General features: G+C 37.3%; 1 long non-coding RNA gene across 1 annotated transcript; it reads right to left on the bottom strand.

Moving 5' to 3' along the window:
- Positions 1 to 12,218: 12,218 nt before the first annotated feature.
- On the bottom strand, positions 12,219 to 16,405 carry LOC112765576 (uncharacterized). Its single transcript, XR_003183834.3, has 3 exons — positions 15,703 to 16,405; positions 15,378 to 15,574; positions 12,219 to 12,480 (listed from the first exon to the last, which is right to left on the bottom strand). It is a non-coding gene; the product is annotated as an uncharacterized lncRNA (long non-coding RNA).
- Between the last annotated feature and the right edge of the window lie 525 nt (positions 16,406 to 16,930).

Consider the following 16,930-nt stretch of genomic DNA (forward strand, 5'->3'; position numbering starts at 1 on the left):
ATGTGCTACTAGTATATCTGCTTGATATAATTGGCATAAACGTTCATGAGCATGCATTTGGGACTTTGAAGCACTAGACTTCCGATATTGAGACTGATCAACTTAATATCGATTGTTTGATGTGTATAGGAATCAGATGGCGCCTCGTGGACGTGGTAGAGGCCGTGGGAGAGGTCGTACTAATACTCGTGCGCCGGAGACTAACCCTAATGACCCGGTGAACTTTATGACTGCGTTGGAGAATATGGCTGCTGCTATGCAAGCCACTGCTGAGGCTCTTGGTCAACAGATGAACAACCATGGTAATGACGGAGGTGGAGTTCAGGGCCCGATGACACTGGCGAACTTTTTGAAGGTTAATCCACCTAAATTCAAGGGAACCACTAGTCCGACTGAAGCCGATACATGGTGTCAAGCCATGGAACGAGCACTGCAAGCGCAGGTGGTACCTGAAGGGCAGCGTGTGGAGTTCGCTACCTATTTGCTCATTGGCGAAGCGTCGCATTGGTGGCAAGGAATCCGACGCCTTCTGCAGCAGGGTGATGATTATATCACCTGGGACATCTTCCAAGAGGAATTCTATAAGAAGTACTTTCCGACTTCTACTAGGACGGCCAAGGAGCTTGAATTGTTGCAGCTGAAGCAGGGTACTATGTCTGTATCTGAGTATACTGACAAGTTTGAGGAGCTGTTCAGATTCTCTCGTATGTGTCAAGGGACTCCGGTGGAATATGAGGAATGGAAGTGTGTTAAGTACGAAGGAGGACTCCGGAGTGATATTTTCAGTTCAGTGGGACCAATGGAGATTAGAACTTTCTCTGAGTTGGTGAACAAGTGTAGGGTTGCTGAAGAGTGTGTGAAGAGGGCAGCCGCTAAGAAAGGAAGTCACAAAGGATCGTTTCCACAGAACCGAGGCAAGAGCTTTGCACCTAGAGGTCCGTCTTTCAAGAGGGGAGGTTCTTTTAGGAGGCCCAACAACAACTACTCCCAAGGGAAAAGGTTTGGGAAGCAGCCCCAGAATGATCAAGCTTGTACTAGGTGTGGGAGTCACCATCCGGGAGTACCATGCAAGGCCGGATGGGGTTTGTGCTACAATTGTGGAAAGGCGGGGCATAAAGCCGCAAGTTGTCCAGAGAAGCAAAAGCAAGGTGCTGGGAGAGCACAACAGACTGGTCGGGTGTTCACCACCTCAGCTGTGGGTGCAGAGGGATCCGAGACACTCATTCGAGGTAACTGTGAAATGGCTGGTCAAACTTTAAATGCTTTATTTGATTCGGGAGCATCGCATTCATTCATTGCATTTGAGAAAGCCCATGAGTTAGGATTGAAGATCGTAACCTTAGGTTATGACTTAAAAGTGTATAATGCTACCCATGAAGCCATGGTAACTAGGCTAGGATGCCCGAAAGTTTCGTTTAGGTTCAAGCAGCGTGATTTTGTCCATAATTTAATCTGCTTACCGATGATCGGTCTTGATCTTATCTTGGGATTGGACTGGTTATCTGAGAACCATGTCCTGTTTGATTGTTCTACAAAGTCGGTGTACTTTATGCCGGAAGATACAGAAGGACCGGTCGTGGTGAATAATTATTACTTGAATTCGATGATGGTGAACTGTTCTGGAATCGAATGTCATGGTATCCTGTTGTTAACCGCTGGTGTTTCGGGTGATGATCAAAAGTTGGATCAGATTCCGGTAGTGTGTGATTTTCCGGAAGTGTTTCCCGATGATATTGAGAAATTTCCACCTAACCGAGAGGTCGAGTTTGCTATTGAATTGGTGCCTGGGGCGGGACCAATCTCAAGTGCTCCTTATAGAATGTCACCATTAGAGATGGCCGAGCTAAAGTCTCAGTTAGAGGAATTGTTGGGTAAGAACTTTATCCGACCAAGTGTTTCCCCGTGGGGTGCTCCAGTGTTACTGGTAAAGAAGAAAGATGGAAGTATGCGACTCTGTGTGGATTACAGGCAGCTGAACAAGGTCACCATAAAGAATAAGTACCCATTGCCGAGAATTGATGATCTCATGGATCAGTTACAAGGAGCTGGGGTTTTCTCTAAGATCGATTTGCGATCCGGTTATCACCAGATAAGGGTGAGGGGTGAGGATATCCCTAAGACCGCTTTCAGGACTCGTTATGGTCATTACGAGTATACTGTAATGTCTTTTGGGTTGACGAACGCTCCTGCAGTGTTTATGGATTACATGAATAGAGTATTCCGTCCGTTTCTGGATAAATTCGTTGTTGTCTTCATTGACGATATACTGATTTACTCCAAGACTGAAGAAGAGCATGCAGAACACTTGCGGACCGTGTTGCAGATTCTAAAGGAGAAGAAACTCTATGCGAAATTGTCTAAGTGTGAGTTTTGGAAGGATGAGGTGAAGTTTTTGGGTCACGTGGTAAGTAAGAAGGGAATAGCCGTAGATCCAACTAAGGTAGAAGCTGTGATGGATTGGAAGCAACCAACCACAGTAACCGAGATAAGGAGTTTTCTGGGTTTAGCTGGCTATTACCGAAGGTTCATCAAAGGCTTTTTGCAATTAGCTTTGCCGTTGACAAAGTTAACTCGCAAAGACACTCCGTTTGTTTGGAATCCTGAGTGCGAGGAGAGCTTTCAGGCATTGAAGAAAAAGTTGACCACTGCACCTGTGTTAGTGTTACCTGAGCCGAACGAACGATTTGAAGTGTACTGCGATGCCTCACTAAAGGGTTTAGGATGCGTGCTGATGCAGCATCATAATGTGGTGGCGTATGCCTCACGACAGTTAAGACCTCACGAAGTTAGTTACCCTACGCACGATTTGGAACTCGCTGCGGTTGTGTTTGCCTTGAAGGTGTGGAGACATTATCTCTATGGGGTTAAGTTCCAAGTCTTCTCTGATCACAAGAGCTTGAAATATCTCTTTGATCAGAAAGAGCTTAATATGAGGCAAAGGAGGTGGATGGAATTATTGAAGGACTACGACTTTGAGTTGAATTACCATCCGGGAAAGGCGAATGTAGTAGCGGATGCGTTAAGTCGGAAGTCGTTATATGCGGCTTGGATGATGCTTCAAGAGGAGAAGTTGCTCAAGGGATTCGAGAGTCTAAAAATTGGTGTTCGAGAAGTATCTGGAACCTTGTGTTTGAGCCGATTAGAAATCTCAAGTGACTTTAAGTCCGAACTCCTAAAGGCTCATGAAAACGATGAAGCGTTATGGAAGGTGTTACCGGCTATCGAGCAAGGAAAATAGTGGAGAATGTCGGAAGAAAAAGACGGGTTATGGAGATTCAAGGGTAGGATCATTGTGCCGGATGTTGGCACTTTGAGGCAAGATATCTTAAAGGAGGCACACAAAAGCGGATTCTCCATTCACCCGGGAAGTACTAAGATGTACCATGACTTAAAGGCGGTGTTTTGGTGGCCGGGTATGAAGAATAATATGGCGGAATATGTTTCAAAGTGCTTAACTTGTCAAAAGGTAAAGATTGAACATCAAAGACCTTCCGGGATGTTGCAACCTTTAGAGGTTCCGCAATGGAAGTGGGAAAGTATTGCAATGGACTTTGTGTCGGGATTGCCAAGGACTAGGACTGGTTTTGATGCTATCTGGGTGATTGTGGACCGACTGACGAAGTCAGCTCACTTTTTGCCCATTCGGATGACTTACACCCTTGAGGAGCTAGCACGGTTATACATAAAGGAGATTGTGAGACTTCATGGTGTACCTGCTACTATAATCTCTGATAGAGATCCTCGTTTCACTTCGAGGTTCTGGGGTGCATTTCAGAAAGCTTTTGGAACCCGATTAAGCTTGAGTACAGCTTACCATCCTTAAACAGATGGTCAATCCGAGAGGACGATCCAAACACTAGAGGATATGTTGAGAGCTTGTGTTTTGGACCAACCGGCGAGTTGGGATCGGTATATGCCGTTAGTGGAGTTTGCATACAATAATAGTTACCATGCGAGCATTAGAATGGCTCCGTATGAGGCGTTGTATGGGAGGGAATTTCAATCTCCGCTATGTTGGTATGAAGCTGGAGAGAAAGGCTTGTTGGGGCCGGAGATGATAGCTGAGACCACTGAACAAGTGAAGAAAATCCGAGATAGGATGCTTACGGCGCAGAGTCGCCAAAAGAGTTACGCCGATCAGAGGCGGAAGCCCTTGGAATTTGAGGAAGGAGATCATGTTTTCCTTAAGGTTACTCCGACCACAGGAATAGGTAGAGCGATTAAAGCGAAGAAGTTGAATCCTCGATACATTGGTCCATTTCAGATCCTGGAGAGGATTGGACCGATGGCATATCGGATGGCTCTACCACCTCATCTTTCGAACCTGCACGACGTGTTTCACGTGTCGCAGCTTCGGAAGTACACCCCTGATGCTAGCCATGTGTTAGAACCCGAATCGGTTCAGTTAAGGGAAGATTTGACGCTTCCAGTGGCTCCAGTCAGAATTGATGATACTAGTATCAAACGGTTGCGTGGAAAGGAGGTTTCATTAGTCAAAGTGGCTTGGAGTCAAGGCGGTGTTGAGGAACACACTTGGGAACTTGAGTCGGAGATGCGAACGGATTATCCGCACTTATTCTCAGGTAATTGAATTTGAATTTTGTGGGCAAAATTCCCAATTAGGTGGGTAGAATGTAAGACCCGGTTAATTAACGGATAATTAACCCATAAATGATAATTTATTCTAGAAAGCTAAAAATGTTATTTTTATGGCTAAATGTGATAGAGGAGTTTGAGACGAGAATTTTAGTACCAATTTTATAGAAAACGGACCAAGATTGGGCCGAACGGGCCAAACCGGGCCAACCGGACCCAAAGTGGGCCCTTGGCCCAACTAAACTAAACTAAAACCCTAGTTTTCAGCACTCTCTCTCCTCACACAACACTCATACACGCTGAAAATTGAAGAGAGGGGAGGAAGAACACTCTCTCAAGTTCTTTCTCTCACTTGATCTTCAAACCACCATAACTTTTGATCTAGAGCTCCGATTGCCGCTCCGTTTGCGGCCACGCGTTCACCGCGGAGAGCTCTACAAAACCCATACAATCAATCTTGAGGTAAGTCACGTTTTACTGTTCGAAATTCCAGCCCTTGATTTCGAGTTTCATGAGCAAAAATGTTGAGATTTTGGGTTCTTTGATGTTATAGGACCCAACTCTCTTGAAGAAGAAGGTTAATCTTGTCTCCTTGGACCTTGGGTGTGGTAAGATTCTCAACTCTAGTATAATTTGTTGTTCTATGAGGTTTGGGCATTGAGATGTTGTGTATGGGTATGATGATTGTGGCTTAGGTTGTGTGTATGTGAATATTGGAGCTTGATTGGTGATTTTGGAAAGCTTGGAAGAGGGTTTTGTGTGACAAAATCTGTTCTTGGAGGTGTTGAGACCTTGAGAGCTTGAGGAAAAGTGGTTTGGAAGTGCTCCAGTTGAGCTTGGGAAATCGGCTAAGGTATGGTTTCGGTTTCCCGTATCTAATATGTAATGTGGTAGGAAATACTTAGGCTAGAGGCCCTAAGATAGGCATTGAATTGTTGGTGTTGTTGAATGGTTGAGATATATGATGTGTTCATATATGTGATTATGAATATTGATGCCTTGATTGTGTGATATATAAGAAATGCATGTTGTGATATATGCTTGATGGATGATTAAGGTTGAATTGGTGGGTGGTACCATGTTGATGGTGAGTATGATGTTGATTATGTATAGTGATTGTTGATTGGAAATGGCATTGTTGGAAAATTAGGATGAGGAAGGATGTATGACGTGATATTGTGTTTGTCCTTTAGCCATTTGATAGAGAAGTGTTAAAATGGTTAGATGTGGTTTTGGGAATTTTGGTAAAATGTCAATGTGTGAGTTGAGGATGGCTTGTTGTTGATTTTGGTACATTTTGAATGATTTCAAAGAGAAGGGTTGAAATTGGCATGTTTTGATTGATTTTGAAAAGAGTTGAAAGTGGCTTGTTTTGAAAATGGCACTTTGTGGTTTTGAATGAAAACATGGTTTTTGGGCATACTTTGACGGGACATAACTTGGACTACGGATCTCTGATTTGTGCCAAATTTGTTTAGAAATGAAATTGGATCCGGGATGTCCATGCCGTTTGAAGAACGGGTGAAAAATGATTTAAAATGAGAGAGTTATGACCGTCGGAAGATTGGGGGTTGAATCTGTGAATTCTGCAGTTTTTAACTTATAAAATTTTTAGCAGAATGACCCCCCGCGCGTAGGCGCACTTGGCGCGTACGCGCCGTTCTTCCAGGAAGCGCCATCCACGCATGCGCGTGATGTGCGCGGGCGCGCCGAATGTGCTGCACCCAATGCCCAGCCATTTTCCCGAGAGTTGTGCCAAAGTTGTGCCAGTTTTGTGCCTGGGGCGCAAGAGTACCCACGCGTACGCGTGGTTGACGCGTGCGCGCCGTTTGGCTAATTTTCAACCCACGCGTTCGCGCGTATGACGCTTGCGCGTCGATGAGTTTTAAGGCCATCCACGCGTGCGCGTGGAGTGCGCGTACGCGTGGCCCTGTTTTCATCCCAAAGTTGATTTTTGAGTTTTAAAAGCCAAATTTCATACTTCTAAGCCTCCGATCTCACCACTTATGTCTTAAATCATTATGATATGCCTAGCATGAGAAAAAGGGCTAGTGAATGTGGTAACTTGCGAGTGAAGCAAGGGAAAAATGAATGATCATTGAGGATCAAAGATGATTATGTGAGATGCGGAGAATGGCGGTGGAAGTGCTTGTTATGCCATGGGCCGAAAGGCCATAATTGTTAATGAATTGGCTGGTTATGGATTTAACCGTGAGCCGGATGGCTGGATTATTGCCGTGTTACGGCGGAGCCATGTTTATGGCCAAGTATAAATGTATATATGCTGTTGATTGAATTGTGAATGTTTGCACTTCCACCATTGAAGATGAGGGTTTCCCTGGGTAGTAGCAATGGCTAGCCACCATGTGCTCCAGGTTGAGACTCGAAGCTCTGTTAACCCAATGTCGTAAGTGTGGCCGGGCACTGTGAAAGGCCCGGATGAGCTCGCCCCCGTAAATATTCACCAATGATGGTGATGGATAAATATTCACCAGTGAGGATGATGGATATGGATCATGATTATGATCAAGTTTATGATGAGTATAACTCGAGTTGGGGATGCACGACAGAGGGACAGTCCAATGGTTAGCTACCAGGACTTGTCGGGTTGGCTCTATAACCGACAGATGATATCATCAGCCACTAGGGACAGGCATGCATCATAAGCATACTACATGAATTGTTTGAGATTGCCTATTTGACTGCATATTACTTGCTAATTGCCTAAATGCCTTATCTGTTCCTATTTGTAAATCTCTTGTCTGATATAACTGTGTTTGCTATATTATACTCCTGCTGGTGGTTGGGAGGTCTGAAGGAATTGGAAAGGGAAGTATTAGTTAGACTGAAGAATCTTTAGTCAGTTGCCACTTACAGTTTAGCTTGTTTATAAGCTTTGATATTATCTGGAGGAAGTTCTAGGATTGCCTTCGGCTTTCCTCTATTATTATGTATTATATATGTGGAAGCTGTTACCGTGCTGGGGACCTCTGGTTCTCACCCATGCGGATTTTGTGGTTTTCAGATGCAGGACGTGAGGTTTCTCGCTGAAGCATGCTGGAGACTTCTGGATTAGCGAAGATCCTTTATTCTCGGGACTCTGTTTTGGTTTATATATATTGTTTAGATACTTTTATCTCCATTAAATAATACAAACTGTGATGACTCCTTCTAGAGGGGATTTTTGGAGAATAGATTTTCTGTATTTGTGTCCCTTTGGGTTTCCTTTGGGGTTTCCTTATTTTATCATATGTATATATTGCTAAGCTCGGACCGGTTATCTTCGCAACCGGGTTTTGAGTCTTGATATTTCCGTTTTTGACACTCTTTATATATATGATCTTGCGCTAGCTTATCCTTTGCTCGTTACGTTATCATTCGGAGTGTTGCGTTTTCGAGTTACGGTTTTTGTTTACCCCTTTTTCTTCAAAGGCTCCTAGTTATAATCAATCATTCATAATACTATACGTACTAAATTTTTGTTTTAGAGGTCGTAATACCTTGCCATCTCTGAATTATGACTTAAGCATAAGACTCTGTATGGTAGGGTGTTACATCTTGAGTGTGTTTCATCTTTCACGTTCATCACTCCGCGGAAGTTTCTTAATGAAGGTTAGTTTGGTTGAACCACTATGTTGTGTTCTATCTTTGGGAAGTAATGAGAATTCATCACATCCACATGAAAAAAAACCAACCACTCTGTCGTCAAGGGTGAGCAATGTAATAAGGTGAGCAACGTACGTTGAAAGCATTGATAATGGATGGTTATTTTCAAGCGATTTAGATGTTCATAATCAATGCAAGTGGCATGTTTAGTTTTATGTTTTATGCTTAACCAAATGCATCATAAACATTCATGATTCAACCACATTTGGGATGATTTTATATTCATGGTATGCTTGTATGTATGAAGCCCTTGGTTTGTATTAATTGATCATGGCATATTGCGTTGACGCTGGTTGAAACTAGATATTTATTGGACTATCTTTTATTGATATATGAATTTATATGACTAAGTTTAAATTGCATGTACAAGCATGAGACTTGAATACTTTGGAGACCTTGGCACCCAATAAGTAAGCACCTATGTTCCTGTGCATGATGGCAATAGATCCGCTGGAATATTAGTAGTGCTGTATATTGAATATGAAATACAACTAATGGTATTATTATTATTATTGAAATTATATTTCAAAAAGAAAATTAAATAGGCAAGAAAAGTAAATACTTCCTGCATGTTTAGATTAGAATACACATATGATCATACATCATATGGCTATGACTCTATCCCCTGAGAAATCACCGTGGAGAGTAGCAAATAGTCCTTCTTCCCAACTGCATCAATGCTTGCAAATTCTAGGAAGTCATTTATGGTTAAGAATATCATTTGGATTGCTGGTGCTAGTCTTTTGATATTTATTTTGTTAGGCATTTGTATTTTTATACTGTGGTGCTTTAAGCAAAGGCCAGAGAAGAAAAATGCCAAGAAGCAAAATGTTCGTGTGTTCGAAAGTCCTTTACATAAACCTACTTGCAGTGACACTTCCTTTAAATACATTATATGTCTGATATGTTAAGAATGAAGTATAATCTGACCTGACGTATTTTTATCTTTAGTAGCATATGTGTCTTCAACATTTCAACTAATCTTCATTCTTTTATCAATTGTTTATAAAAAAGTATGAAAATAAAAAGACATAAAAGGTAACATTAACAAAATATAGATTTTTGATTACCAGTTTACCAAATTTGAAGCAACCAATCGAAAGAAATTCTTTGTTGGGAGACAGTATGCAGCCGAAGTTTTATATATGCATGTAGATGTTTATTTTTCATGTAAATGAGATGTTTATTTTTAACGTAAATAGGATATTTTAATGTATTTAATGGTTAATTTAAAATGGTCATTTTAGTAGGTATGTGGATGATTATTTTAATTTTTATGTAGATGATTATTTTGACTGGATTGAGTTTAGTTATATATAATTAGTATATGTTAGATATTCAATTCATTAGGTATGCAGATGATTATTTTTATTCTTAAGTGGATGGTTATTTTTACTAAGGGTGTGTGGCGTGTGGCAAGCCAAGCAGCGAAGGTGGAGTGGAATGATTATTGATGAAGGTGGGGTGGCCGCTGGTTGAAAAAGAAGAGGGTATTGAAATGAAATGTTTTGGTAAATTAGAATTTTAGATCGTTATTTTTTTTGAAATAATTAATTAGATTTTTTAAAAATTTGAAATTTAAAATTAGGGGATTTGAAATTTAAAATTCGATGTGAAATAACTGAATAAGAATTTTTAAATTTAGAGTGGACGGGTTTTTATTATTTATCCCTATTGAGCTAAATAATTAGCTCATTGTACATATTGTATAGATACCCTATTGGCTCCCTAGCGGGATTCATTTTTTAAATAAAATTAGGGTTCTACAATTCATTGTAGCTGTGCTTAAGGAATGTCTCGATTGCCTTCATTTTTCACCACCTATAAAAGATTCCAATTCGTTTTAATTTTTTCATAAGTTTGAATTATAATGTAAATATATTCCATGATTTATCATTATGCAAATTAATAAATTATCTATTAATTTTGTTTTCATGCAGTGAAAGATCCTCTTGTTTTCTAGTTTTATTAGATTCTCATTTAAAAAAGAAGCGATCTGCAAGATTTTAAATTTGTGATGTCGATAGTGATTGTCCTTTCTATTCTCTCTTTTCACAAAGTTTCGTTCAACCATCAAAGATTTTTTTTAATTTTGGAAAACAACAAAGAAGAAAATCTTCACAAGTCGGAAGTACGAAAAGTGCAATTCAATTTAATAATAATAATATGTTATAAATTAATAACAAATCTTTAGTATATTCATCTACTTTGTAACGAAAAGCACCTAAGCCCATGACTATCAAAATTTATATATATGTTTTGTTGATGATCATATTACGATTTATATGCTTTCTTCTTCTTTTTTTTAGAAGTTCTTAGTAAATTTAGTGAAATTCACAACCTAAACCTGCATTATTTCAACTATAATCTATATATACTGGGAGAAAATGTTGATAAAAGAAAACTCAATAATATGTTGGTAGTTAGCGTTATTTCTTTAATTTAATTTTAGTTGAATGAATAATTTTCATCGTTATGTATATGTTATATTTCTAAATGACTTAATAATTCGTAAAAATAGTAAATAATATTTAAAAAACTTAATAAATGTAGAATTATAAATAATATCATAGCTTACGAAAATTCTATTTCTTATTTTGATATTAATCTAGCATCTATTAATTTTTAAGTATACTAAAGGCAATGTAAGAAAGATTGAAATGACAGGAGGACATCTTTCATATCTCATCTCCATTTAATTCTTTGTCTTGAACTACTCCACTATAAGTAAGAAAAGATTTTAGAAATGACCTGAACTCCTGAAGCAATATTTCATGTCCCATATTCATTTACTTGAACCACTTGATAATAATAAGTGAGTGAAGTCTTAAAAGATGCAAAGTAATAAATATACATATAGGTAAAAGTAGATTGTTAAGTAATGATTACACGTACCTTTTAATATCTTGAGAAAGTCAAGACCCATTTAACATAGTTCATTATAACTCAAGTAGCATGGACATAAACAAATATTAAATGTAATTACTTTTGTTAATACACTAACAAAACGGTACTTTAACGTGTAAGGTGTTATCCTGTTTGTTTACAATAAAATCGTATTTTCAGAATTTCTTTTACAAAACTCCTCCAAAAGAGTTTAGAATTGTAAGTAGATGATAATTACAAATTTGGGTAAAACATATTTTTTGCCTCCGAAATTTGTTTAAAATTTAAGGAATATTCTAACTTTTACTTTGTTTTAATCTTATCCTAAATATGTTTAAATTTGAATTAAATATATCGTTGATAGTAAAATTGTATAAAAGATAATTTACTCAAATATTAATCATTAAATTATTATATAATTCAACCAATTATATATTTAAAAAATGGAGTATAATTAAAATTTTTAATCATTTTTCATAACTTGCATATGATGTGATTATATTATTATCTTTATTTCAATCAAATGTCCCTTTGGTAAACATTTGAACATCATGTTTATGAAAATCATTAAGTTACTTCATCCCTGTTGTTGTTGTTATTATTATTATTATTATTATTATTATTATTATTATTATTCAAAGCTATGTTGTGTTCAACAATTTATATAGTATTGAAGAACAAAACTATAAATAAAGAATTGCAAAATTGTGTATAAATTATAAAATACTCAGGAAGAGTACATTTAATTGAAAGTGAAAACTTCTTCTAGAACAAAATTGAAACAAAATAAACCTTGATGAATATTTTCAAAACTTTTAACTATTATTGAAAGGCAAAAAATGTAACAATTGTACAAATTTTTTTATCTTATCTTTATCATTTATTTAATTATTTCCAATATATAATTAGACAATTTTTTTAGAATAACTGTTTGTAACGTCCTGTCCAGCAAAATACCTTTGCTTAAGTCAGGGTATTTCCACTAGAAAGAACATTACGTAACCTTCTCTAGTATTAACTACTTAATTATCGAGCCTTTGTATCGAGTTCGCGTTTCAGTTTTAAGAAAATGCCAGAAAATTTTGTTTTTTTTTATTCATTAAAGTCATAATTCAAACATTCACAAATAATAATAATCACATAAATATTATTGATAATAATTCTTATACAAAAGAGACCAAATAAAACTCAAATACAATATACTAAACCTACCCCTCTATGTAAAATAAAATCTCAAAGGACAAAAGCGAGGGAACTCTATGAAAGCAATTAAAACCATAAAGAAAGCCTACTGATCGCTCGCAGCTTCAAATTGCGTCTTCAAACCTGTCGCTGAAAGGGTGGAAAATTTGGAGGTGAGAACCAAACCACATGTTCTCAGTAGAGGTCGAGAATGCCGTGAAAGTAAAGAATAAAGCGCAAATAGTTAACTGCATTCATAGACATCTAAAAGGAAACTAACTTTCTTTAAAAGCAATAGTTAATTACTCAATATCCTAAATCCATATTTTTCTTGTAAAACTTTTAAAAGTTTCCTAAACTGTATGAATGACCAACCTGTCCCAGTCATAGGTTCATTAAGTCTATGCTGAACCAGTTTGATTTTTCATACCTTACTAGACCATAACATAAAAGAAGTTACCTACGCGGTATAAATGATCATCCTACTCCAAGCATAGGTTCATTAAGTCTATGCTGAACCAGTCAGATACTTTATACAGAACTAAACTTCCAACACAAACCAGTCATGGCCTCAGGCCCAAGCAATTCAACCAACACCCAATTCACCACAATCCAGCCAATCAATTTCAAACACAACTAATGAGGTTCAAACACAATCAAGAGCAATTATATCAAATATAGCAATTAACAGTTAACAGAATTATTCATTTAGGCAAACCAATTACAATATGCACACCCAAACAATGTCACATAGATGCATATGATGAATGTCTAGTCCTAGTACAGGCCATGAGCTCATGTGTCGGTTAGCACCTGCATTCCCGACATTTATCCGGTCACGAGTTCACGATTTCCCGGATACGATTTTCCGTTCAAATAAATGCGCATATAATTATTAGCAGCTCTATTGAGACAGCCTCTGCTTTCTACTCGCAGGAAATATATACTCTTGGGAACGGAAAATTACTCTTGGGTTGCCTCAGGACAACAGATAAATAAACAAACATCTCTTGGGTTGCATTAAGCAACAAACAAATAAATAATATCTCTTGGGTTGCATTAAGCAACAAATATATATATAATATCTCTTGGGTTGCCGCAAGCAACAAACAAACATCTCTTGTGTTGCTTCAAGCAACAAACAAACAAATAATATCTCTTGGGTTGCCTCAAGCAACAGATAATCATACAATAAGTACTTTACTCTTTCCTTTTTCTTTCATAATTGCAAATTCGCAAGCGGGACTAGACCCACGCCCTTGCCAACAATCTCATAGATCAAATATTCTTTTCTCTAAAGAATCATTGAAGTTATTATTATTAAATAAGCCTTGAATATTTATTTTGATTAAGTCCTTATATTTTTTATAAAAATTTGGATATAATCTCCTTTAAAAAATAGGACTTATCCACCCTTACGGGTTCCTTCTTTCTCAATAATTCATCAGCCTCTTTCAGCATTTGCCACAGCAATATATTCTCAAAAATATTTGATAATAGAAAATCTATTTCTTAAATTCCATATCCAAAATAATTACCAACACAACTTGGCAGCCTGATTTCCATTTTGTTTTTAAAATATCAAATGAATTTGGAATTGCGCAAACTTTATATCCATGCGACCGTCTCGGATTAAGCTTTCTATTAAATCAAAAATCATAATTTTTCGCTGACTATAGCTTCGGGAATATAAGCAAAACCGTGACTGTTCTGCAGTGTTTTAAAACCAGAAGACAGCAGCAGCATACAACATTTGAAATTTCATATAAAATCCAAATTAAATCCAACTACCTTCAAAATTAATGTGGTTACACATAACTCATCCAAATTTCTTTCTCAATTGGTTCCAGGGTCATACCATTTTTAATGAAGGAGTTACGTAGCTTGGAAGTTAGGTAATTTTCTGCAAAATTCTGTTTTACAAATCATTGAACACAACCTCTTCCAAGTCCCATAACTCACTTATTAAAACATGGAAAATCCTAAAATTTAAATCACATATACTAAACATACTTAATTTTCACCTCCAATTGGTTGCATCTCAATATCTATCCAGGATCAAAAGTTATAAACTCCCAAAGTTACTAATTTAAGAAAACAGAATCTGGCTTTTTCTGCATAATGCATCATCCTTCAAAAATTCATATCTTTAAAACTATAAGTCCAATTGTTCTGAAATTTTACGGCATTAAAATAATAGAAATAAAGTTTTATTTAAAATTGGTTCCATTTCAAAATTCAAACTGCAGAATTTCCAATAGAGGAATCAAGTTGCTGCTGCGTTAAACGTTCTGCAGAAAAACCAGTTTTGACATCCATGATTCAAAAATTCACCATAAATCATAAACTTAGTGAAAAAGTCTCAAATTCAGCAGTCCAATTCCCTATATCCCCAAGCTCAATCCGGACTTGGTCCCACGCAATTCCGATAATCACAGAAATAGTTATAGTTTTTCAAAGTTTCTGGCTTCCTTTAAAAATAATGCAGAAAATCAAGTTTTACATTTTAACTTTGAAAAATCATAACTAGTTCTATAATTAATTCAAACTTCTCAAAATTGAGTCCCAACAACAACTTTTATTATACTTTACTCAGCCTTTGCTCTTATATCATTTCGATTATTGTTGAATAACTGATTCACTTCCAAAGTCACCTTTTAATTTCAAAAATCAGTTTTTCAGCAATCTATTTAGTGTTCAAAATCCAACCCTTCAAAACCCCTCAAAACCAATTCCAAATCAACCACCAACCAAGTTCATTAACATTACAATATACGAAATAACATCTAACGGCAACAAATCCAACATAACCCATTAAAATTCAGGAATTCTCAACAATTAGTCATCAAACGATTCCCAATCCACACAATCAATCAATATCACTGATCAACAATTCCAAATCACAATCTCAACCATTCCAATCACAATTTCAGCCACAATTCAATATTCACATAATCAATCAATTAATTACAGCTATTGAATCTATTTGCAGTTATTCAATAAACCTTGTAAGCATTCTTAAATTGAAATCGTTTTAAACCCCCTACCTCGATGTCGCAATTGCATAATTTAACGTAACAATTCCCTTCCCTTTTAGTTTCATGGCAACAGCAGTGACTCTCACGCAACTGGAACGGCAGAGGCAGTAACCAGAACAGCAGCATTATTAATCATCACAGCAGTGATCGGGGTTGTAACCAAGCAAAGGGTTCAAATTGGGTGGAAATTAAGAGCAATCACAGCCCTGGGAATCTCAAGACAAGGCACATACCAGAATCAACTCAAGACAAGTATAGCAGTGACAATAAAATGTGTTAATAGACAATGATCAAGGAAAAGATCAATCCAGAATTAAAGTAGCATCGGACTCACCAATAGAAACTCTAATAGATTCATAATAGCATCAACGCCGGTATTCCAAATAATAGTAGTAGAGAAACAGGTGCAGCAAAGAGGCATGAACGACGGTGACGAAATTTCAAGAATGGAATTGGGAACGCAGGGGAAGCTGCTGTCGGGTATATCAGTGGCGCCTCCCTTCAAGCTCAATGATGATTGAACTGTGACGGCGAGCTCCCTTCAACGGCAGCGCTAGCGGCGGTGCGCGGCGTTGGCAGCGACGACTCCAACACGGCGACAAAGGCAGAGCTTCTTCTCGGTCAGCGGCTTGCAGCTCACAGTTTCCTCCCAACGTCGTTCTTCCTTTCCTCTTCGTGGTTCTGCTTCCGACGGTGGCGACATGTGTGACGGGCTCCACGGCTGCGCGGCGCAACCTCCTCTCTCTCCCTCGCGAGTTCGTCCTTCTCTCTTTCTCCTGACGCTCTTGATGACAGACGGCCTCCAAGGTGGCAGCAGGAAACTCGAAGGCGTTTAGTCTCCACGGCGACAACAGTGAGACGCCGGTGATGGCGGGATGGACGGCAGCTGGACGACGATGTGGTGTAGCTCTCTCTCCTCCTCTCAGCTCTCTCAGACGCTCTCCTCTGCTCTGTGTGTGTGTCTGCGTTTTGGGAGAAAGGGGTAATGGGTTAGGGTTTGTGAATTGGGAAAATTAGGGTTTTTAAATTAATTTTGGGATTTTGGGTTATAAATAAAACATTTTATAAAGGAATAAAGATAAATATGAATAGATATTTTGATAAAATTGAAGGGTAGAGTAATTTTAAAATTAAATATACTCTATTAAAAATATATAAGAACATTATTTGTTAACATATTGCTAAGTTCAATTAATTATTTCTAGTTTAAATTATAAAATAAGCATATTAATCATATTTTTATAAAATATAGTTTAAACTCAATATTAATTATTCAAATTAAATGATATAATTTTTTATTATTTTTCTATTATTAGAACTTAATTTCAAATTATATAAAATAACCAATTATAAAAATTTACACAAAAATATTAATTAACTTAACTCCAAATATTAATAAAACTAATTTAATTATTCTTAATTGTTCAGTTTATAAAATAAAGAGTTCAAATTAATAATAAGTCATAACTTGTTTATAATAAAAATTACTTAAATTAAATTGTACAATTTTTTTTTAATTTTCAATTACTAAAATTATACAAAATATTCCAAAATAATAAAAT

Source organism: Arachis hypogaea, chromosome 17 (genome assembly GCF_003086295.3).
Source record: "Arachis hypogaea cultivar Tifrunner chromosome 17, arahy.Tifrunner.gnm2.J5K5, whole genome shotgun sequence".
In the NCBI taxonomy this organism is placed as follows: Eukaryota; Viridiplantae; Streptophyta; class Magnoliopsida; order Fabales; family Fabaceae; genus Arachis; species Arachis hypogaea.